Here is a 23,415-nt window from a genome sequence, read left to right on the forward strand (position 1 = left end):
ATAGTACAGGAAGGCTTAGCTCTCTTTCATATCCTTCTCCTCCCTCATCCTGTCCATTAGTTACATGATAATGTTTGGGTATTAATGCATTTTGAGTATTTTAGCTATTATGATTAAGCAAATACTGCTTACTGATAAGCCACACAGTATACACTATGATTATGTTCCTGATGTAATTTTTTTATCTCTCCTGGAGTTAATAATTACTTCATTTTTTAAATTTGCTTAGTTTAAAAATATGACCTGTTTCATGAATTTGCACGTCCCTTTGGGCAAGGACTACGTTGAGCTGCTTCTTGTCTTTTCAGCTGGGATACACATGCTTCCAAAGTAAATGCTTTCATGCTGCTTTGAGTCTTGGTGGCTGTTTCTTTTTTATTCAAAACCCCATAAAACCTTGTCCTTCTTGATGACAAAAGTCACCCCAGATCACAGGACCAAAACCAAGCTGTACACACAACTGATGCTACATAAATACATAAACATCCCCATTTCGTTTGTTGTCCGTGATTTTGTCTATATCCAGCTCTTGCCAACACCTTTGCATATTGTAGCAAACCAAGTTTTACTTGTCAGTGTTGCACACAATGAGGCAAAAAGTCACACACATCCTGTGAAGTGAGACCAGCCCTTTACACTGACTCTCATAGTCCTCAAGATGCCGTATAACTCTAGCAACTGGAGATAAGGCTTGTGGAAACCTCATCCTTCTGGAAGATAATCTTAAATTTAGGAACAAACAGGTAGCGTCTTAGAACCTGCAGAGCTTGTCCCAAAGTGTGGGCCCTCACTCAGAGCTCACTGGATCTCCTTTGGCACACAGTTATAGGAGACATGGTTATTTCATAGTCTTAAGTAAGTTAAAAGTAGTGACAAACTAAAAAGAGGTGTTAATAGAGGTAGACACAAGAGCAGCAGGAGAAAGAAAGATGCTTGACCTTACAGAAAGAATAACAAAGAAAACAAAGAAAAACCAAAAAGTGAAAATCAGAATTGCGTTTCAGATCAGATCAGTCGCTCAGTCGTGTCCGACTCTTTGCAACCCCATGAATTGCAGCATGCCAGGCCTCCCTGTCCATTACCAACTCCCGGAGTTCACTGAGACTCACGTCCATCGAGTCAGTGATGCCATCCAGCCATCTCATCCTCTGTCGTCCCCTTCTCCTCCTGCCCCCAATCCCTCCCAGCATCACAGTCTTTTCCAATGAGTCAACTCTTCGCATGAGGTGGCCAAAGTACTGGAGTTTCAGCTTTAGCATCATTCCCTCCAAAGAAATCCCAGGGCTGATCTCCTTCAGAATGGACTGGTTGGATCTCCTTGCAGTCCAAGGGACTCTCAAGAGTCTTCTCCAACACCACAGTTTAGTTAGTATCAAAGCAGATGTTTGTAATTATGACTTCCATATCATTCAAAAGGCATTCTAGGCATATTTCTCAAATGTGAAGTCCTGGTACTTGCTAGAGTGCACATGTATTGTCTACAAATACGTGTAATATTTCACCCTTTGTGATGTCAGATAAACAGGTAGGTTAAGTTCCATTTGACCTTAATTCAGTGGCAATGCCAATGGCAAACTTCTATGGCCTGGAAAAGACTTTCTTTCTTTTTTTAATATAAATTTATTAATTTTAATTGGAGGCTAATGTGAGAGCTGGACTGTGAAGAAAGCTGAGCACCGAAGAATTGGTGCTTTTGAACTGTGGTGTTGGAGAAGACTCTTGAGAGTCCCTTGGACTGCAAGGAGATCCAACCAGTCCATCCTAAAGGAGATCAGCCCTGGGTGTTCTTTGGAAGGAATGATGCTAAAGCTGAAACTTTGGCCACCTCATGGGAAGAGTTGACTCATTGGAAAAGACTCTGATGCTGGAAGGGATTGGGGCAGGAGGAAAAGGGGATGACAGAGGATGAGATGGCTGGATGGCATCACCGACTCGACTGATGTGAATCTGAGTGAACTCCAGGAGATGGTGATGGACAGGGAGGCCTGGCCTGCTGCAATTCATGGGGTTGCAAAGAGTCGGACACGACTGAGCGACTGAACTGAACTGAATTACTTTACAATATGGTATTGGTTTTGCCACACATCAACATGAATTGGCCATGGGTGTACATGTGTTCCCCATCCTGAAACCCCCTCCCACCTCCCTCCCCATACCCTCCGTCTAGGTCATCCCAGTGCACCAGCCCCAAGCATCCTGTATCATGCATCGAACCTGGACTGGCGATTCATTACACATATGATAATACACATGTTTCAATGCCATTCTCCCAAATCATCCCACCTCGCCCTCTCCCACACAGTCCAAAAGACTGTTCTATACATCTGTGTCTCTCTTGCTGTCTCGCATACAGGGCTATCGTTACTATCTTTCTAAATTCCATATATATGCATTAGTATACTGTATTGGTGTTTTTCTTTCTGGCTTACTTCACTCTGTATAATAGGTTCCAGGTTCATCCACCTCATTAGAACTGATCCAAATGTATTCTTTTTAATGGCTGAGTATAGTTCTCAGAAACTTTACCTACAGGGTTATAAGAAATAAATTTGAGTAAAACCAAAGGGATTTGTTTTACTCGTTGTCAACAGAACCTGCAATAAAAATTTTGTTTGATAGTGGCATCCTCTCCTGAGCTTTCATATAACGAATAGAAATGTCTAGTATCTTAGCAGTTTGTGAAGTAATCGGAACAGACCTTCAGTTACAGAAAGCTGATGGCTGTATATTATATCCCTCCTTCCAACCAAAAACAGAACCTGTCAGTAGAGGAGAAAGTGGCTACACTGGAACCAGGTTAGAAATGGAGAGTCACAGTCTCATGGTCACACCTGGCCACCAAAACTGGGTTGGAAATACTCCACATTAAAAAAATCTATCTGGAATGAAGTTCAGAAAAAAACTTTGCTTTCCTTAAGGAGTATACATTTTCTTGTCCAAACTGAAAAACACATGTGTGATTGTTTATGTTTTTCCTCCCTCTTGACTATCAGTTTCATGATGTAGAGAATGTATCTGCTCATTATATCCTTACAACTTAGTACAGTGGTTGATACCTAATAGACACGTAAAAAGCTGCTACTGAATTAATGATATTGAATGATATTTCTTTTTCATGTGGTCACCAGGAAACTCTGGGCTAAATGTATAGCTTACCACTACTGTGTTACTAGGTTGAATGGTGTTCAGTTCTCTATTTTTCTCATTGTCCTTACTTCCTATTTTAATATTAATTCCCCCTGACATATGTTTTTATCTTTGATAATTTTATTGCATGTTTTTCAGCTACAGGCCACCTTAAATCAACTGTTGAACAGAGCATAAAATAATTTTTATTATTAAAAATGAGTTATTTGCTACTACCAACAGAAACATTCTAGTAAGTCTGATAAAAATTGCCTAATTCTAAAAAGACTAATTATAATTAGTTAGTTCAGTCACTCAGTCGTGTCCAACTCTTTGCAACCCTGTGAATCACGGCACACCAGGCCTCCCTGTCCATCACCAACTCCCAGAGTTCACTCAGACTCACGTCCATCAAGTCAGTGATTCCATCCAGCCATCTCATCCTCTGTCATCCCCTTCTCCTCCTGCCCCAATCCCTCCTAGCATCAGAGTATTCTCCAATGAGTCAACTCTTTGCATGAGGTGGCCAAAGTACTGGAGTTTCAGCTTCAGCATCATTCCCTCCAAAGAAATCCCAGGGCTGATCTCCTTCAGAATGGACTGATTGGATCTCCTTGCAGTCCAAGGGACTCTCAAGAGTCTTCTCCAACACCACAGTTCAAAAGCATCAATTCTTTGGTGCTCAGCTTTCTTCACAGTCCAACTCTCACATCCATACATGACCACTGGAAAAACCATAGCCTTGACTAGACAGACCTTTGTTGGCAAAGTAATGTCTCTGCTTTTCAATATGCTGTCTAGGTTGGTCATAACTTTTCTTCCAAGGAGTAAGCGTCTTTTAATTTCATGGCTGCAATCACCATCTGCAGCAGTCTGGGAGCCCAAAAAACAAAGTCTGACACTGTTTCCACTGTTTCCCCATCTATTTCCCATGAAGTGATGGGACCAGATGCCATGATCTTAGTTTTGTGAATGTTGAGCTTTAAGCCAACTTTTTCACTCTCCTCTTTCACTTTCATCAAGAGGCTTTTTAGTTCCTCTTCACTTTCTGCCATAAGGGTGGTGTCATCTGCATATCTGAGGTTATTTATATTTCTCCCGGCAATCTTGATTCTAGTTTGTACTTTTTCCAGCCCAGCGTTTCTCATGATGTACTCCATATAAGTTAAATAAGCTGTCACCTAATTTTTCCTAGATTAAAATACTGAGATTTTCCTTGGAACTTTTACTCACTTACTCTAATGGTAGCCAACAATTACTAAATACTAGTCTCTATGCCAGACATCTCACTTATACTAACTCATTTAATCTTCACAACTCCTCTCAGGCACTAAGAATGTGTCTCAAAGAAGGAAAGACAGTGTTACTAAAATTGGATGATTATCTGATTTATCAATAAGGAATTTATCAGTCCATAACACAGTACAACAAAAGTCCATTACAATAGCAGATTGGATAAGTAAAGGCTTATTTTTCTTTGGCAAAAAAAAAAAAAAAAAATACAACTGGAAGGTATTTCAAAGTTGGCAAAGAAAATCTACAGTGCTATCAGACTCTTATCTTTCCTTTAAGCATCTTTTGTACATCATCATGCCCTTTGCTTCATGGTCCAAGATGGCAGCACTATCTCTGGTCTTCCATCTGCAGTCTGGTAGGAAGAAAGGGAAAGGCAAGAAGCAAAAAGTGTTTGCTAGCTGAGCGTGTTTCCTTTAGCACAAGAACAATAGCTTTCCCTAGATGCCTCACCAGATGACTTTCACTTATCTCATTGGCCAGAATGAGGCCACATCACTATTCCTTTTGCTTATAAGAGAAGTTGGGAAATGTGGTTTGACACAGAGGTAAAGAATTTGCTGCCAGTGTTGGAGACATGGGTTTGATCCCTGGGTTGGGAAGATAACCTGGAATAGGAAATGGCAACCCACTCAGTATTCTTGCCTTGAGAATCCTCTGGACAGAGGAGCCTGGCAGACAAGACTGAGTGACTGAGCATGGATGGGAAATGTGTTTCTAGGCAAGGCATATTGCTATCCCAAGTAGAATCCAAGTCCTAAGTTTCCCCTCCCCCTCTCCCCTCTCTCTCTCTCCTCTCCCCCCTCCTCTCTCCCTCCCCTTCCCTTCCCTCCCCATTTTCAACCTCCTAACATGAATCTCCAGAGAAGGCAATGGCAACCCACTCCAGTACTCTTGCCTGGAAAATCCCATGGATGGAGGAGCCTGGTAGGCTGCAGTCCATGGGGTCGCGAAGAGTCGGACACCACTGAGTGACTTCACTTTCACTTTTCACTTTCATGCATTGGAGAAGGAAATGGCAACCCACTCCAGTGTTCTTGCCTGGAGAATCCCAGGGACGGGGGAGCCTGGTGGGCTGCCGTCTCTGGGGTCGCACAGAGTCGGACACGACTGAAGCGACTTAGCAGCAGCAGCAACATGAATCTCTGGAGAACTCATCTCTCCCCTCTCCCCTCTCCCCCTCTATCAACGGTATCTCTAATGTTCTCAAATATGAGTAAGCAATAGTAATATATCATGGAAATTAAAAGAAGGTCAGACTGTATAGAAATAATAGCGTTGAGTCTATTTTTATTCTGGTGTTACTTAAGCATAAGAAAAAATGTTGGTTTTCACTGTGCTAAAGGTGTATAACCAATGTCTTACATATGATCATATATGTTATAATGTCTCTGTGCATTGAGATATCACCAGATATTCTGTACTAAGAGAATTTCTGATGTGCCTTGCAGATATCCTCGTCCAAAAAGGCTTAAAATTTATCAATGTGTTTAAATCTTCACACACACACAAAGACAAAAAAAAAAAGTAGTATTAAGCAGTCAGGACTCAAGTAAGTGAAGAACATTTAGTGATAATCAGGATTAATTTTGAGGAAGATGATACTGTTGGGGTTTTAGAAAGAATAAACAACAGACATAATGAAATATCTGCAGCATTTTTTTCCATTTATGTGGAGGGAGTTGTTTTCCCAACAAGATGTGGTATCTTGTTATATAAATATTAAATATAATTCTTATAATGGCAATGGGGGAAGAAAACTTCAAACACTCTATGGTTTAAATTAAGTTTATCTCCTTCATCCAAATCCCTCTTTAGCTAGATAAGAGAACTATAATTCCTACAAATTCTAAAAGACTGGAATCTAAGAATGGGTTGAAGAAGGTTTTTTGAATGACATCCTGATGCAATATAAGTGCTCAGTAGTATTCTCTACAGAAAAAAAAAAACAAAACTTAATAAAAAATATACAAGTATTAACAAATAACTTTCAAATGGTTAGAACTAGATAGCTGAAATGAAGGCATTGGGTCTCTTAGGAGATGTTAATTGCATTCTGCCTTTCATTTTATCTTCTTTGGGTTTGATTGGTTTTTACAGGAGCATGGTTTGAGGGAGAATTCAAGGTATTTGGTTTCTGTGAGGCCAGCAGTTCTGTGCTTTTATCATGTCCCAATCAGGATGCCTTCTCTCCCCTGTTGAAAACCTGTCTTCTTCAAGCCTACACCTTCAGAATCTTCCCTGATACCCTCTGTCTACCCCTCTTCCCTTCCCTATATCTAGTTGAGTTCATCATGGTGTTGTCTGTATCATGACCTTTTAATTTATCATACAAACTAGGACTATTAAATATTATGCTAGCTCAACAGAAGTCAATCAGGAGTAACCCAGACAACCCAGGTGTGTGGTCACCCTACTTATTTGGTCCACAAACCTCTGACATCCATAAGGGAAATATTCCCGTAACTGTCAAGAGGTCAAAATCATGAAAATGGGTTCAGATTTCTCCTGGAAAGTTCCTTCCCAGTTATGTCTGACTCTTTGTGACCCATGGACTGTAGCCTACCAGGCCCCTCTAACCATGGGATTTCCCAGGCAAGAATACTGAAATGGATTGCCATTTCCTTCTCCAGGGGATCTTCACAATCCGGAGACCGAACCCAGGTGGGTTCTTTACCCACTGAGCCACAAGAGTTGTCTCCTAAATCCTATTTGCATTTAGACACATACCTGTCTGGGCATCACCTGTACACTAAGAAAACTTCCTTTTTGAGTTTTGTCTCTCATTTGATGGCCATATCTTCACCAAAAAAAAAACAACAAAACACCTTTAAAGACTTCATGTGACAGGGGGTGGGAGAGGATTCTGGTCTGTCTGCTGGGTTCACAAACCAGCTAAGAGATGGACCCCCTCTTGGCAGCACCAGGCACAAAGTTGAAATTCCTACCTCAGCAAAGTGCCGAATTGATGTCATGATCCTCCTTGTCATTTCTCACAAGGTAAATCATGAATGTTGAATGTATAGTAATTATATAGTGCCTGGATTCTTTGAGATTTAAAATGTCATGGATTCAGTGAAGTCCTTGTTCAAGCATTTGAGCTGCTGTCCTGCCGTCTATGGGGTCACACAGAGTCGGACACAACTGAAGCGACTTAGCAGCAGTAGCAGCAGCAGCCTGCTAGTTTTAGAGAAAAGCTGTAGACTAGTCTGCAGGAATCCCAGTGACCCATTTCCTCAAAGAGATAGAGTGGCTTTTTTCTATCTATGTGTTAATATTTAAGACTACTATGCCCAGAACTCCAACTTTCTCCTCACCACCAAATTTCTGGGAGACTTGTCTACACTCTTGCTGTACGTTTCTCACTCCATACCTTCTGGCTCTCTCACCCTCTGTACCATGAAAACTGTTCTGACAAGGGCCAGCAGTGCTTGGGAAAGTCACTGGAAACTTTTTCAGGTTTTATTGTATATGAACTCTTCCCACTGAGCAATTCCTCTCTGATGTTTTCTTCCTTTGGCTTCTGGCATGTCCCTCTCTTCTGGTTTTTGGTCTTATCTACTGACCTTCTACTTTCAGTCACCTCTTGAGCATCAGTGTTCTCCAGGTTCTGTTTTGGGCTATCTTTTCTCCCCACCCTCACATTCTTCCTTGGAAAACACAGTGATTCCTTCAGCTTCAACCACTACTAAAAAACCAGTGATCGTGAGTTGTAGATTTTCTAAATAGCACAAAATTAATCCACTTTACTTCTATTGTAAAAATTTCTCTCATTATACAGTTAAATGGGATTTGAGTTTTAGAATTTCATGGAATTTCTCCCATAAATATTCAGATCCCCCTGTCTGCATAACCTGTCACATTATCACTGGTGTATGAATTTTTGGTTAGGTAATTTATCTGAGTTCAAATCTCAACTCTACCACTTACTAGTATGAATTTGGACAATGAATTATGTAACCTCTCTGTGACTCTCCGGCTTCCTTGTCCTGTAAAATGGGGTTAATAATAGGAAATCCTACCTCGTGTAGTTATAGGGAAGATTACAGAAGCTAAACTATATGCAAAGTATTTGGAACATGCCTAGCACTTGAAGTCCTCTTAGCTGTTGTTATTTCATGTGGTCACCTTACCTATATAGTGAAGACTCCTATGATTTTCTGTGAGATCTGTCATCTTTCATGAGCATTAAATGACCTGTTCTCATGGAGATTCCATAGATACCTCAACTGCAACATGTCCAACACTGAGTTTGTCCCAATTGGCCCCCTCTTCTTTTCCTTATTTGCATGAATGGCATCAGTTATCACTCTCCACCCAGTCATGAAATATCAGTTTTACTCTTCACTACTTGCTTTCATCCATCTAATTGGTCATGTCACTTCTGTCTTCCAAATGCCATAGATTGGACCCATTTCTCCACTGTCACTCATCATCTCCCTTCCTTTTCTAACTCAATCTACTTCAGGTCAGTAGTCTGGTCACATTGTTGTTGTTGTTTTTTAGTCGCTAAGTCATGTCTAACTCTTTGCAACTCCATAAACTGCAGCACTCCAGGCTTCCCTATCCTTCACTATCTCCTGAAGTTTGCTCAAACTCCTGTCCATTGAGTTAGTGATGCCATCCAATCATCTCATTCTCTGTCACCCCCTTTTCCTCCTGCCTTCAATCTTTCTCAGTATCAGGGCCTTTTCCAATGAGTCAGGTCTTTACATCAGGTGGCCAAAGTATTGGAGCATCAGCTTTAGCATCAATCCCTCCAATGAATATTCAGAGTTGATTTCCTTTAAGATTGACTGGTTTGATCTCCTCGCAGTCCAAGGTCACATTACTCCACTGTTAACAGTCTTTCAAGGCACTCCACTGTCTGTAACAGGGCTATGCAATATAATTTTCTGCAGTGATGTTAATCTGTGCTCTCCAGTATGGTTGCCACTAGACGCATGTGGCTGCTGAGTACTTGAAATGTGGCTCACAGAACGGAGGAAATGAATTTTTAATAGTTTAATTTTGATTAGTTTAAACATAAGTAACCTCCAAAACTTGTGGCTACCAAATTGGACAGCAGAGCTCTAGAGGACAGAGTTCGCCCAACCTGGCTTGGAAAACCTATATTCCCCATCCCCTATACCCTACCCCAATAGTCTGCTTATTTTGTACTTTTATACATCTGTGTTTTTGTGTATGTTGTGCCCTTTGCCTACCAGGTCTTTCTTACCTTCTCAATCTGATGAACTTTTTTTTTTTTTTTTTGACAAATCTGATGTTAATTTGCTAATGATTTTTACCAGACTTTTAAGTTTTAGTTTATGAGACAGGATCATAATTACTTTCCTCCATTACTAATACCCTGATTATTTCAAATTCCAAAAATGGAAGTCCAAAATATCATGCTGTAGAGTTTCTTAGGAGTTAGCTTCTATAGTGTTTTCTGCAAAGGAGCCAGGATAATCCCCAGAATGCCTCTCTTCATTCATAGAGCCATACAAATTATATATTTCACTATATTCTTGGACAAGATCTGGTACCAAGTAGTGAATGCTCTGACCCCTTCTGAGGGCTTGCTGGGTCTTGTGGGTGAGATGTCACTGGTGATCCACTCATTCACCAGCTGAATGTTGTTTCAGTGTTTCCACAGCACATCAGGTTCATAGTTGAATTTCTAGCATTATTTCTAGCCCTAGTAATATATAGGAGCTCATAGTTTCCCACAATTTGGGTGAAATCCTCATTCTTCCACAGATTAAGAACACCAAAGGACTCTGATATATCTGCCCCACACAGCAACATTACCTTTGGAACACCTTTTGTTTTTGGCCCCAGGGATTTCTTTTGACTAAAATCTTGACTTTGTTAAGCTCACTTCCTCTTCCATCCAGGTCTTTCTAGCATAGATGAACCTTACTGGTGATCATAGCTACTAGCCTCCAGTTTTTCTTGATGGAGTCTGAGCACCTTAGCAGTCTCTAGTCACTCCTTCTGAAGACTTTTCTGTGTATGCACTTCCACTCACTTTAAATTCTTAGTAGCAAGTGATCTGATGAACTCTTATTCAGCTTTGCAACCTAGGTAAAATGTCACTTTCTCTCAGAAGCCTTTTCTGACATCAAATCCAGAGGCACACAGATTTACTTTTTCTTCTGTGCTCCCTTGCACTTTGCGTTTATCACTGTTGTAATAGTTTTACCACATTATGTTTTAGCTATTTCTCTTCTCCTGAAAAAATTGTTGATCCTTGTAAAACAGTCCCTAACTCAGTATCTCAGACTTATTAAACATGCAAATGTGCTGCTGTTTAATCACTAAGTTGTGTCTGATTCTTTGCCACTGCATGGACTGCAGCCTGCCAGGCTCCTCTGTCCATGGGATTTCCCAGGCAAGAATACTGGAATGGGTTGCCATTTCCTTCTCCAGGGGATCGTCCCAACACAGGGATTGAACCCATGTCTCCTGCTTGGCAGGTGGATTCTTTACCACTGAGCCACCTGGGAAGCCCTATTACACATGTGTTGAATGCATAAATAAATGAAACATTGAAAACTATACCTAAACTTTGGGTTCCTGGGCATTAGCAGTCTCGTATATTTCTCATCTTTAATCTCCTTCAGTCATTGGTACAGTGCCTGTCAAAATACCAATCGAAACAACTGATTTTGAAATGGGTTGGCCAGCACTCCAGTGTTCACAACAGCACTATTTACAAAAGCCAAGACATGGAAGAAACCTAAGTGTCTGTCAACAGATGATGGATAAGGAAGATGTGGTATATATACACAATGGAATATTTACTCAGCCAAGAAAAATAATGAAATAATGCCATTTACAGCAACATGGATGGATTTAGAGATTATAATACTAAGTGAAGTAAGTTAGACAGAGAAAGACAAATGTGATATGATACCACTTATGTGTGGAATCTAAAAATATGATACAAATGAACTTATCTACAAAGCAGAAATAGATGTACAGATACAGAAAATAAGTTTATGGTTGCCACAGGGTGGGGAAAGTAAGGAGAGAATTATAAATTGGAAGATTGGGATTAAAATGTATACACTACTATGTATAAAATAGATAACAAGGACCTACTGCATAGCACAGGAAACTATACTCAGTATCTTGTGTATATGTATGTATGTATGTGTGTGTGTGCGTTTAACTGAACCATTTTGCCATACAACTGAAACTAACACAACATTGAAAATCAATTATATTTCAATAAAAATTTTTTAAATGAATTGGTGAAAGATTTGGGAGTAATTCTGACTCTAGATTCTGAAGGCTCTACTTCTTTACTAAATCAGATCATCAGAAAGGCATGTATCTAACTTCTTCAGAAATATTAATACTAAGGACTACAATGTAATACTATGCCTTCATCTTTGTTGTTGTTACAGTAAGAAATGATCATGCTGATAAAAACTGTTGTTGTTGTTCAGTTACTAAGTTGTGTCCAACTCTTTGTGACCTCATGGACTGCAGCATGCCAGGCTTCTCTGTCCCTCACTATCTCCCGGAGTTTGCTCAAACTTATATCCCTTGAGTCGGTGATGCCATCCAACCATCTCATCCTCTATCACCCCCTTCTCCTCTTGACTTCAATCTTCCTCAACATCAGGGTCTTTTCTAATGAGTCAGTTCTTTGCATCAGGTGGCCGAAGTCTTGGAGCTTCAGCATCAATCCTTCCAACGAATATTCAGGGTTGATTTCCTTTAAGATTGACTGGTTTGATCTCCTTGCTGTCCAAAGGACTCTCAAGAGTCTTCTCCAACACCGCAGTTCAAAAGCCTCAATTATTCAGCACTCAGCCTTCTTTATAGTCCAACTCTCACATCCATACATGACTACTGGAAAAAACCATAGCTTTGACTATATGAACCTTTGTTGGCAAAGTGATGCCTCTGCTTTTTAATATGCTATCTAGGTTTGTCATAGCTTTTCTTCCAAGGAGCAAGCATCTTTTAATTTCATGGTTTCAGCCACTATCTGCAGTGATTTTGGAGACCAAGAAAATAAAGTCTGTCACTGTTTCCATTTTTTCATCATCTATTTGCCATGAAGTGATGGGACTGAATGCCATGATCTTTGCTTTTTTGATGTTGAGTTTTAAGCCAACTTTTTCACTCTCCTTTTTCAGCTTCATCAAGAGGCTCTTTAGTTCCTCTTCACTTTCTGCCATTAAAGTGGTATCATCTGCCTATCTGAGGTTGTTGTTATTTCTCCCAGCAATCTTTATTCCAGCTTGTGCTTCATCCAGCCCAGCGTTTCTCATGATGTACCCTGTATATAAGTTAAATAAGTAGGATGACAATATATAGCCTTGACATACTCCTTTCTCAATTTTGAACCAGTTGGTTGTTTCATGTCCAGTTCTAACTGTTGCTTCTTGTCCTGCATAAAGGTTTCTCAGGAAGCAAGTAAGGTGGTCTGATATACCCATCTCTTTAAGAACTTTCCAGTTTGTTGTGATCCACACAGTCAAAGACTTTAGTGTAGTCAGTGAAGCAGAAGTAGATGTTTTTCTGGAATTTCCTTGCTTTCTCCATGATCCGGTGGATATTGATGATTTGATCTCTCATTCCCCTGCCTTTTCTAAATCCAGCTTGAACATCTGGAAGTTCTTGGTGCACATACCACTGAAGCCTAGCTTGAAGGATTTTAAGCATAATCTTGTTAGCATGTGAAATGAGTGCAATTGTATGGCAGCTTGAACATTCTTTGACATTACCTTTCTTTGGGATTGGAATAAAAACTGACCTTTTCCAGTCCTGTGGCCACTGTTGAGTTTTCCAAATTTGCTGTCATATTGAGTGCAGCACTTTAACAGCATCATCTTTTAGGATTTGAAAAAGCTCAGCTGGAATTCCATCACTTCCACTAGTTTTGTTCCTAGTAATGTTTCCACTTGACTTTTGACTCCAGAATGTCTGGCTCTAGGTGAGTGATCACACCATCATGATTATCTGGGTCATTAAGACGTTTTTGTTCAGGTAAAAACTACTATATATAAAATAAACAGCAAAGTCCTACTGAATAGCTCAGGGAGCTATATTTAATATCCTATAATAAACCATAATTGAAAATAATATGGAAAAGAATATGTATAACGGAATCAGTTTGCTGTATACCAGAAACTAATGCAACATTGTGTATCAACTGTGCTTCAATTGAAAATAAAAAGAAAAAGAAATCATAATGCAAAGACAGGATTTTCAAGAAAATTCTGTTGAAGACTTTGTTCTGTGGTTCAAGACTTCTTAGAGAAACATACGTGTGAGAATTCTTCTGCTAGGATAATACTGGAAAGATTTGCTCCTTTGTAACATACTCGCACACATCCTTTCATTAGTTAATGACAGCTACATGGCACTTCACATTTCATTCTGGCTGCCAAAAAGCTCAGAATTAAGTCATATGTATCATAATTAGTAATCTCGATATTTTTAGTTTAAGCTCAAAGTAAATTCCATTCTTCAATCTCTGTCTTAGCTGTTTTTGGACCGGTGCAATTTGTTGTTAGGAGTCTGAGATCTTTTTGTATTATTAATATTCTTTTACATATTATAAATATTAAACAAAACAAACAAGGTTTCCAATTTTAAATGGTCTGTTTGTATGTATCTGAATCTTCTCTCCAGCTGGTCATTTTCTTAGAGATAGGAATTCACTTTTTCTCCTCTGCTGCATCCTCTCTGTGGCTGTCACAATTCTGCAGGCAGTCAGGGCTCAATAAATAGTTGTTGATTAACAGTATCCATGCTAATTAATTCAGCCAAAACAGGAGTGTTGTGATCTAATTCTAATACTAAAAAAACTACTTGTAAAGCTGAGTTACTATATTAATAAATCTTAAGACTGAAAACAAACACATGAAATTATGTTCAACCTCATTAACAATCAGAGAAATACAAATCAAAATACTGAAGCACTGTTCTTGGACAGTCTTATTAGCAAAAAAATATTTAATGATAAGTTACTGGCAAGCATCCTGAGAAATAAGTGGAATTCTGATCACTAGAGGTGAGAGTGAATAACTTTTCTAGAAAGAAATTTGACAATATGGGTGAAATCTTCAAACATGCTTATATTTTTGATACTGCAATTGTATTTACCCTATAAAAACAATAGGTATGAAAAAATCAAGTTCAAGGATCTTTTTATAGTATAAGTTATGATAGCAACAAAACTGAAATAACTGTCAGAGAATAGAAAAGTGAAAATTTGTACAAATGTTATAATTTGGCAACATTTATAGATGCCTTCTATCTAGAAATCATTTTTCTATGAATTTACCCAAAAATAATATGTGAAATGACATATATGAAAGGATATTTATTTTAGCATTATTAAAAATTTTCAGCTTTATGGAATTGGATAAGTAAAGCATGGAACCTCTCTGACAGATGACTAGGCATCTTTCAATTTGCTGTTATCAAAGGAATTTATTGACATAGGAAAATGAACACAGTAAATTGAGATACAAATGTAGTTTTCAAAACAGCATTTATAGGATGTAATCATTTTTAAAATAAAAGCTATGTTAACATTTAGGTATGCCATTGTGCTTTTATATACTTTTCAAATTGTCTACAATGAACAAATAGTACTTGTTTAAAATTGAAAAACCTAGTGGAGGCAAGTATGCGTTTATGATTTTAAAAAATTCAGTTGGAAGCAGCACACGATAAAATGGCACACCCTTCTGAAGAAAGCTGTTCTCTAGCGGTAGGTCAGGCACTTTACACTGTCTGGACTTAGGCACATTAATAGAAGCTCGATTAGGGCTTTCTGAAGTGCACTGCCTAATCATCTGAACCGTGTTAGGAAGCTGGGGTTACAGAGGCAGAAGGCTTCCATCACCTCAGAGCCTGGACACCAACCAGATGCTGCTCTCCTAGTCACTGTGGGGTCCAGCATACCATATATGGTTTCTCCACTGTAGAAGCTCATAGCTAGAAGCCTCCCTCCAAAAAAGAGCCTGGCCTCTAGGACTAAGGCAGGAGGATGCAAGAGAAAATGGCCTCATCACACTTCCTGTTTGGTTGCTGCATCCCAGTAAGTGGGCCTCCACCTTACCAAAAAAAAAAAAAAAATGTGTAAAACATAGTGTTTTGTTTTCTAGCCAGTTTTGTAAATTAGTGTTTTGATGTACAAGGTAGTACTAAGAGATCTGACAAGAGTTAACATTTCCAGTAAAGTCCCAAATCTAGTCCCTTTTTTAAATTTTATTTTTATTTATTTATTTGGCTGTGTTGGGTCTTAGTCACAGCATGCAAACTCTCAGTTGTGGCATGTGGGATCTAGTTCCCCACCCAGGGATTGAACCAGGGCCCCCTGCATTGGGTCCAGTCTTAGCCACTGGACCCACCAGGAAAATTCCCCAGATCTAACCTCTTGTTCATTTTAATTCAGTTTGGAAAATGTTATTGAGCACCTTAACAGCTCAGGGACCCATACTAAATGACGCAGAGAATACAAAAGGCAAAATCCCATTCAATGAGCACCTACCTTGAAGTTAGGGGCCAAATTTGGACTTCATATTCTTGATCTCTTTGTATATTCCCAATCACACTGAAAGGGAAAATCAAGTGAATGTCAAGTTGCTCAGTCGTGACCAATTCTTTGCAACCCCATGGACTATACAGTCCTTGGAATTCTCTAGGCCAGAATACTGGACCAGGTAGCCTTTCCCTTCTCCAGGGGATCTTCCTGACACAGGGATTGAACACAGGTCTCCAGCATTGCAGGCGGATTCTTTATCGACTGAGCCACCAGGAGAGCCCAAGAATACTGGAGTGGGTAGCCTATCCCTTCTCCAGAAGATCTCCCCAACCCAGGAATCGAACCAAGGTCTCCTGCATTGCAGGCAGATTCTTTACCAGCTGAGCTATCAGGGAAACCCCACTGATAATCACCCCTCTGGGGGTCATTAATTTGATCCTCATCTAACAGATGACATAGAGGAACAGAGCAGATACAGATTTTGCCCAAGCCAGATACTAGCTGGTGAAGCTAAAATCTGAGCTCAGATCAAGCTGATCCCAAAGCCCACATTTCCCCCACTATTTATCAATATACTGGCCTCTACTTTAGAGATTTACAAGTCATGCACACAAATATCTTTAAAAAAGTGGTTAGGGAGGAGGCAGGAATGTCCTATAAGCTCATTTCAAACATCTAAAGTAATTCAAAGGAAAGAGAGCAACCCTTCAGGGATACTGAATGAATGAACATCTTCACAAAAGGGAATGGCAGCATATAAACCAGACAGTGGAGTTTCCTTAAGATTCTGGCAGGATGGTATCGAAATGTCTCAGCAGCTCACAACAGCAAGAGCATAGGCACAGAGATGGGACCTAGGAGCTCTGCCTGAGAAATGGTGTCTGTGGTGTACATGGAGGCAACAGGTGGAGACACAGCTGGTGAGGCAGTTCTGAGCCAAGCCTTAGAGAGGTCTGAATTTATCCTATGGACAGATTTTGAGCAGAGGAACAGCATACTCAGAACTGTACTTTAGAATGTTTACTTAGAAATATTTGGTCCAGTTGATGTTTTCCCCCTTTTTAATTTCATAAGGCAATTCTGATTGTTAGAGAGCAAATAATGGCCATCTTGAAAGGTTGGGCTTTTTTTTTTGGTCCTTTTCTGCTTTTTAGTATGTAGATTTCCTTAGGTAAGTTCTTAACAACAGTGTAAATTTAAGAACTCACTGTCTGAACATCACATATTAGTCTTTCATTATAGACCAATGTTATTTTCCCATTCACCAAATTACTTCAATACAGCAAATGTGGATTGGTTGCCAAGATATTTCAATCAGCTCCGCTTGGTTAAGAAAGACTATGAATGCTGATGGATAAGTGAGTCCATCAGTGTCCCCTCTAGAGGCTGTGTCATTATAACCTCACCTCTCATTGACATCAGCTCAAGTAGATCCACATTTTAGGATGCAAAGCCAAGTTAACTGGCCAAAACCAATAGAGACTTAATTTGGAAGCAGGAAAAAAAGAATTCTACATGAAGATAAAAAGCTAGAGATGAATGTGGTCCTCTTTTTTGTTGTTGTAACTCTTCAGTGAGTGCTACCTGACAATCTACTCAATTTAATATAACCCCCTGGGAAGCCCACTTTCTTCCTAAGCAGAAAACCGTAAAATGTCAGAAATACATAAAAGGCAGCTTATATCTGGAAGAGGAAAGACAGGTACACTTTTAGAAGAAACACCTATGAGATGAACCCTGAAAATTAGGCAGTTGGCACTGCTCATCTATTAACTTTTCTTTATTCCCAGCACAAGGACTGCAGCTTAGGGATCTGTTGAAAACTCCTCACTCAGTATTCCAAAGGAGATTGTGAGCACCGCTGGTAGAAATGAAAATCAAGGAGCAGAAGAAGGTATAATGATCAGTTCTGATACACACATGGGAAGGACAGTGACTGTTTCCTCTCTTCCCTCTACTTCCCCCTCCATCCCAGGCTGAGACGCACCACCTCACACCTGAATTCTTTCACAATCGCTGCTTTCTCACCATCCCTGACTGTGACAGCCCTCTACTTTGCAATGCTCCAGGTTTTCAAGCAGCTAACTAAAGGGAAACCTAAGTACTGTGGACAAGCCTCAAGGGTAGGGAAAGGGGCATGGCATTTAACAGGTGGGTCCCAGACCCACTCGTCTACTTCAGCCAGAACTAATAATTTTCATCTATTTTGTTCACTGAGCTTCCACTTAAGATTTCTTAATAAGAAAATGGTTTCATTCTGTGCTTTCACTGCCAAGGGCACTGGTTTGATCCCTGGTCAGGAAAGTAAGATCCTGCAAGCCATGTGGTGCAGCCAAAAGTAAGGAAGTAAAACAAATAAAATAAAAATTGGAACTTTCCTGGTGGTCCAGCAGTTAAGACCGTGCTCCCAATGCAGGGGGCCCTGGTTCAATCCCTGGTTAGGGAACTAGATCCCATACGCAACTAAGACCTGGTGCAGCCTAATTAATTAAAATAAATTTAAAATAGTTAAAAAAAAAAAAAAAAAAAAACCTAGTGTTCTAATGGGCTCCAAAATCACTGCAGATGGTGACTGCAGCCATGAAATTAAAAGACGCTTACTCCTTGGAAGGAAAGTTTGACCAACTTAGCATATTCAAAAGCAGAGACATTACTTTGCCAACAAAGGTCTGTCTAGTCTATGGTTTTTTCAGTAGTCATGTATGGATGTGAGAGTTGGACTATAAAGAAAGCTGAGACTGAAGAATTGATGCTTTTGAACTGTGTGTTGGAGAAGACTCTTGAGAGTCCCTTGGACTGCAAGGAGATCCAACCAGTCTATCCCGTTTTTTTTTTTTTTTTTTAGATGTTGAATCTGGTTTTTATTTTTTATTTTTTTTTAATTTTATTTTTAAGCTTTACCTAATTGTATTAGTCTATCCTAAAGATCAGTCCTAAGTGTTCATTGGAAGGACTGATGTTAAAGCTGAAACTCCAGTACTTTGGCCACCTGATGCGAAGAACTGACTTATTTGAAAAAGCCCTGATGCTGGGAAAGATTGAAGGCGGAGGAGAAGGGGACAAGAAGGATGAGATGGTTGGATGGCATCACCAACTCAATGGACATGAGTTTGGGTGAACTCCAGGAGTTGGTGATGGACAGGGAGGCCTGGCATGCTGCAGTCCATGGGGTCACAAAGAGTTGGACATGACTGAGTGACTTAACTGAACTGAATGAGCGACTGAACTGAACTAAACTGAATGTTCTAATGTTTAAAAGAAAGAAGGAAGGAAAATGCTTTCATTACCAAAATAACTTTATATTTTTGAGATTAGTTGTTTGTCAGTTGCTTCATTTGCTATTATTTTCTCCCATTCTGAAGGCTGCCTTTTCACCTTGCTAATAGTTTCCTTTGTTGTGCAGAAGCTTTTACGTTTAATTAGGTCCCATTTGTTTATTTTTGCTTTTATTTCCAATATTCTGGGAGGTGGGTCATAGAGGATCCTGCTGTGATGTATGTTAGAGAGTGTTTTGCCTATGTTAAGAACAATGGTTGTATATCACTGCAAGCCTGCTGCTGCTGCTAAGTCACTTCAGTCATGTCCGACTCTGTGCGACCCCATTGATGGCAGCCCACCAGGCTCCTCTGTCCCTGGGATTCTCCAGGCAAGAACACTGGAGTGGGTTGCCATTTCTTTCTCCAATCCATGAAAGTGAAAAGTGAAAGTGAAGTCGCTCAGTCATGTCCGATTCTTAGCAACCCCATGGACTGCAGTCCACCAGGCTCCCCCATCCATGGGATTTTCCAGGCAAGAGTACTGGAGTGGGGTGCGATCGCCTTCTCCAACTGCAAGCCTGGGTTCACACTTTTCATCATCTGACCCACTAGCTGTACCAGCCTCGTTTTGAAACCATTCTCCTGCCCATCATTTCTCAGTACATTCATTCTCTTCCAAACTCCCTCCAAGTCATAAATAACTCTTAAGACATTTCTTTGACTTCTGGCCATGTCTTGCCTTGCATCTATCTCGGAAGCATTTTCATCTCTGTGTGTCTCGTCTGCCCAGTGGACCAGAGGCTTGGGGTCATGTGGGGCCCCATCTACAGAGACAGTGAGCACTCACACATGCATCCTCATTCTTGGCTCCTTCCTACCTCCCTGCCCTTGCTGAAACCCTCCTTCACCCATTCCAGAGACTGAGCCCTCCTTTCTTGAAGCTCACCTCTTGCCTCTCTCATTTCTGAGGTTCCAGTGTGTTCCTACCTCTTCTTCTCAGTTCAAATGCCCATCTAGTCAGCACCCCATGATTTAGCTAGCAATCATTACCTGTCTTGAATTATTCTCTGGTTGTTTCAGGTGTTATATTTGTCTCCCTCAACCTAGCTGCAGGCTCAGTGAGGCAATGGGTTGGCCCTTAACACTTCTTGATATTGGCAAATATCATGTTTTGCTTTTAGCAAACAACACTCAAAGGTCAGTGGATGAGTTGACTTCTCCTTAATTCCAATAGAAAGGAATTTTCTGTCTGTTTTAAAAGGCCAATCCCTCTTTCATATTTAATGCTGCAATCACTGCTCTAAAAGTCATGACCATGTATAAAATTTTCTAAAAGGAGAACCATAGCACTTTTAACCTGATTTCCATCCTGATCAGGTTTTTGTAGTTACAAATAACAGAAGTGTAGTCACACCAGGCAAGCACATAGCAAGGTGTTTGTAAGGATTCAGGGAAGCAGGTGAAGTGACATCTGGACCCGCTCTCCCCCGCCTGCAGAACCAGAACTGTGAAGTAGAAATTGACTCCCCTACCCACTTCTTGCATCCTCGCAGAGACAGAAGAGTTGACTTTTCAAGCCAGGGCAGCTTCTTTGTTTCCTCAAGGCTTCTCAGCTCCCTTATGACTCCACAACTTTATATAGACACATATCTCTTCCCACAGTCCCAAATGCTGAGAAACCTTTCAGTTAAGCATCTGCAACTCTCTTTCCCAGGTCCCTCTGTTCTCATCTTAAGAGAGAAAATCTGCTTGACTCAGCCCAGTTGTGGGCTGGGATTTCTCATCTGTCAGGTGTCCAGTATGGAAGAAGGAGGCATGTTGTACAAAAATGAACCACCTAGGGAATCTGGAGGAAAGAAATAATATGGAAGAGGAATGACTGAGAGATAAGGACTGACCTTTAGGGACATTTATTATTACTTGTAACACATTAAAATATGCCATTGGCTCCCTCTGATTTTTACCTCTTCTGTTTTTCAAATATGCTTGTCTCTTGAAAAGTGTCCTTAATTTCAAAGTGTACAAACAGAAGGAAATCAGCAACCTGGAACCCACCTGGGTTAGCCTGAGTGTGTCTGATCAGTCAAAATGAAAGCCAGCAGGGTTTGTCTCAAAGAAGCCTCTTGTGTCAACCCTCTTTAAAAATCCCCTAAATTTAAATAGACTCAATTTCATATCCAAATTGGAACACTCTCTTGTGCTAAAAGATTGCATTCTATTTTTGTATCTGAGTCCATTAAAAATGGTCTTCTGTGGTGGCTCAGACGGTAAAGAAGCCACCTGCAATTCAGGAGACCTGGGTTCTATCCTTGTGTCAGTAAGATCCCCTGGCGAAGGGAATGGTTATCCACTCCAGTATTCTTGCCTGGAGAATTCCATGGACAGACGAGCCTGGTGAGCTACAGTCCATGGGATTGCAAAGCGTGAGACAAAACTGAGTGACTAACACATACTTTCATTAAAAATGAAATGTATATGTATACATAAAAATACATATATTTTAATGCATATGTGTTCCATGAGCTTTCCCCAGTGGATATCGTTCTGTCGTGGGGTTTTGACTACTGAATGGCATAGTGTTTGTTGTTCAACAAAGAATACTTTAGCATGAGCTTGGTGTCTGAAAATCAGCACTGTTTTTTTCAGATGAAGACTTGGAGGAAGCATTTTTTAAAAAAATGCTGTCAGGTTTTGAGGTTACCAATATTGTTTTCATTTTAAAAATAAGATAGAAAACTTGTTGCCATATAATAGTATTATCAGTCTATGGCTCTCCACTCTGCAATTTTTAACATAGAAAATTTTCCCATAAGACCAAAAATAAATGAGAATTCCCACCAGACCTCCAACAAAAACATAGTCAAGTAGTAAAGTTCAGAAACAAGAAACTTAATTAATTCTCCAGGAGAGAATTATGGAGACACGGCTAGCATTTTTGGACTAAAGGTGTATAACACCAAAACAAAACTAAACATTTTTGAGACTACTTTTACCTTCAGTGATAACAAATTATTGAATTTTCTGCCAAAGGAAAGACTTATAGAACCTGCAAGACTCAGATTTAACAGAAAACAAATCAGTATTATTGGACATTAATGATTTTTGAGTCTTTGAGATGGATTTTATAGTCAACAACAATGATTCTGTCTTACTCACATTGAATCATGTAGGAAGAAGGAATTTTGAAATTGGCATTTCCCATACAATTTATTGCCTACAACCAAAGGCAAACACTGGTTTCTCCTGGTATCTCTCAACTTCACCATCACTATTTCTGCATAAGAGCAGAACTCCTTTAACAAGGTTTGTGGGTGAAATCAGAACTCTGCTGTAGGGAAGAAGCTCCTCAGATCCTTCCCACTACCACTTTCTTCCTGAGCCTGTAGATATGCTTTGATGGATACAATATTGTCTTTGTTGATATTCTCCCTAATAATCTACTTGATGCAATATACACATGACAGTATTGTTATTTTTAGCAGACAGGCAGATCCTTTTTTCTGATTCTGAATTAGAGATAACACATTATCTAAGAATCAGTTGCTCCCTCCTCTGTGCTGCCATAGCCAAGGATATTTCTTTTCTAACATAACTAATGTAACCTGTGTGTGTGAGTCACCCAATCATGTCTGACTCTTTGCAACCCCATGGACTATAGCCCTCCAGGCTCCTCTGTTCATGGCATTTTCCAGGCAAGAGTACTGGAGTGGGTTGCCACGCCCTCCTTCAGGGGATCTTCCCAACCCAGGGATGAAACCCAGGGTTCCTGCATTGTAGGCAGATTCTTTACTGTCTGAGCCACCAGGGAAGCCTGAGTAATTTAAGTTGCATTATATATGAGTAGCTCATCAAACCACAAATGTCTCCCTTAATTGTATACCTTGAGGGAAAAAAAGTGTCTCCATCATCATTGTATCTCCCAAGGTCCTTGGTATAGTACTTGGTGGAACCAAGGGGCAGCTTGTGGACGTTCATTGTCCCATTCTCAGCCATCTCAAATAAACACATTATTCAAGGGAAGTTGCACTGAACAAATATATTAAGACAATTTCTCTAGCCCACTCCTCTTCCTCTTCCAACCTGATTGCATAACCTAAGCATCCTTCCTAAATAGAAGTTGAGCTGCCTGTCACTTAGGAGAAAGGAGTAAGAAAGAGGGAGGAAGATAGGGAGATAAAGAGAGAGAGGAGAAGGAAGAAGAGAGACAGTTAACACTTTTTGAGCCCCATCTGCCTG

The 23,415-nt window shown here is 40.1% G+C and overlaps 1 pseudogene; it reads right to left on the reverse strand.

The window, feature by feature from the left end:
- Nucleotides 1–9,824: 9,824 nt before the first annotated feature.
- On the reverse strand, nt 9,825–23,154 carry LOC129655375 (nicotinamide/nicotinic acid mononucleotide adenylyltransferase 1-like; annotated as a pseudogene).
- Between the last annotated feature and the right edge of the window lie 261 nt (nt 23,155–23,415).

Source organism: Bubalus kerabau, chromosome 1, assembly GCF_029407905.1.
Source record: "Bubalus kerabau isolate K-KA32 ecotype Philippines breed swamp buffalo chromosome 1, PCC_UOA_SB_1v2, whole genome shotgun sequence".
NCBI lineage: Eukaryota > Metazoa > Chordata > Mammalia > Artiodactyla > Bovidae > Bubalus > Bubalus kerabau.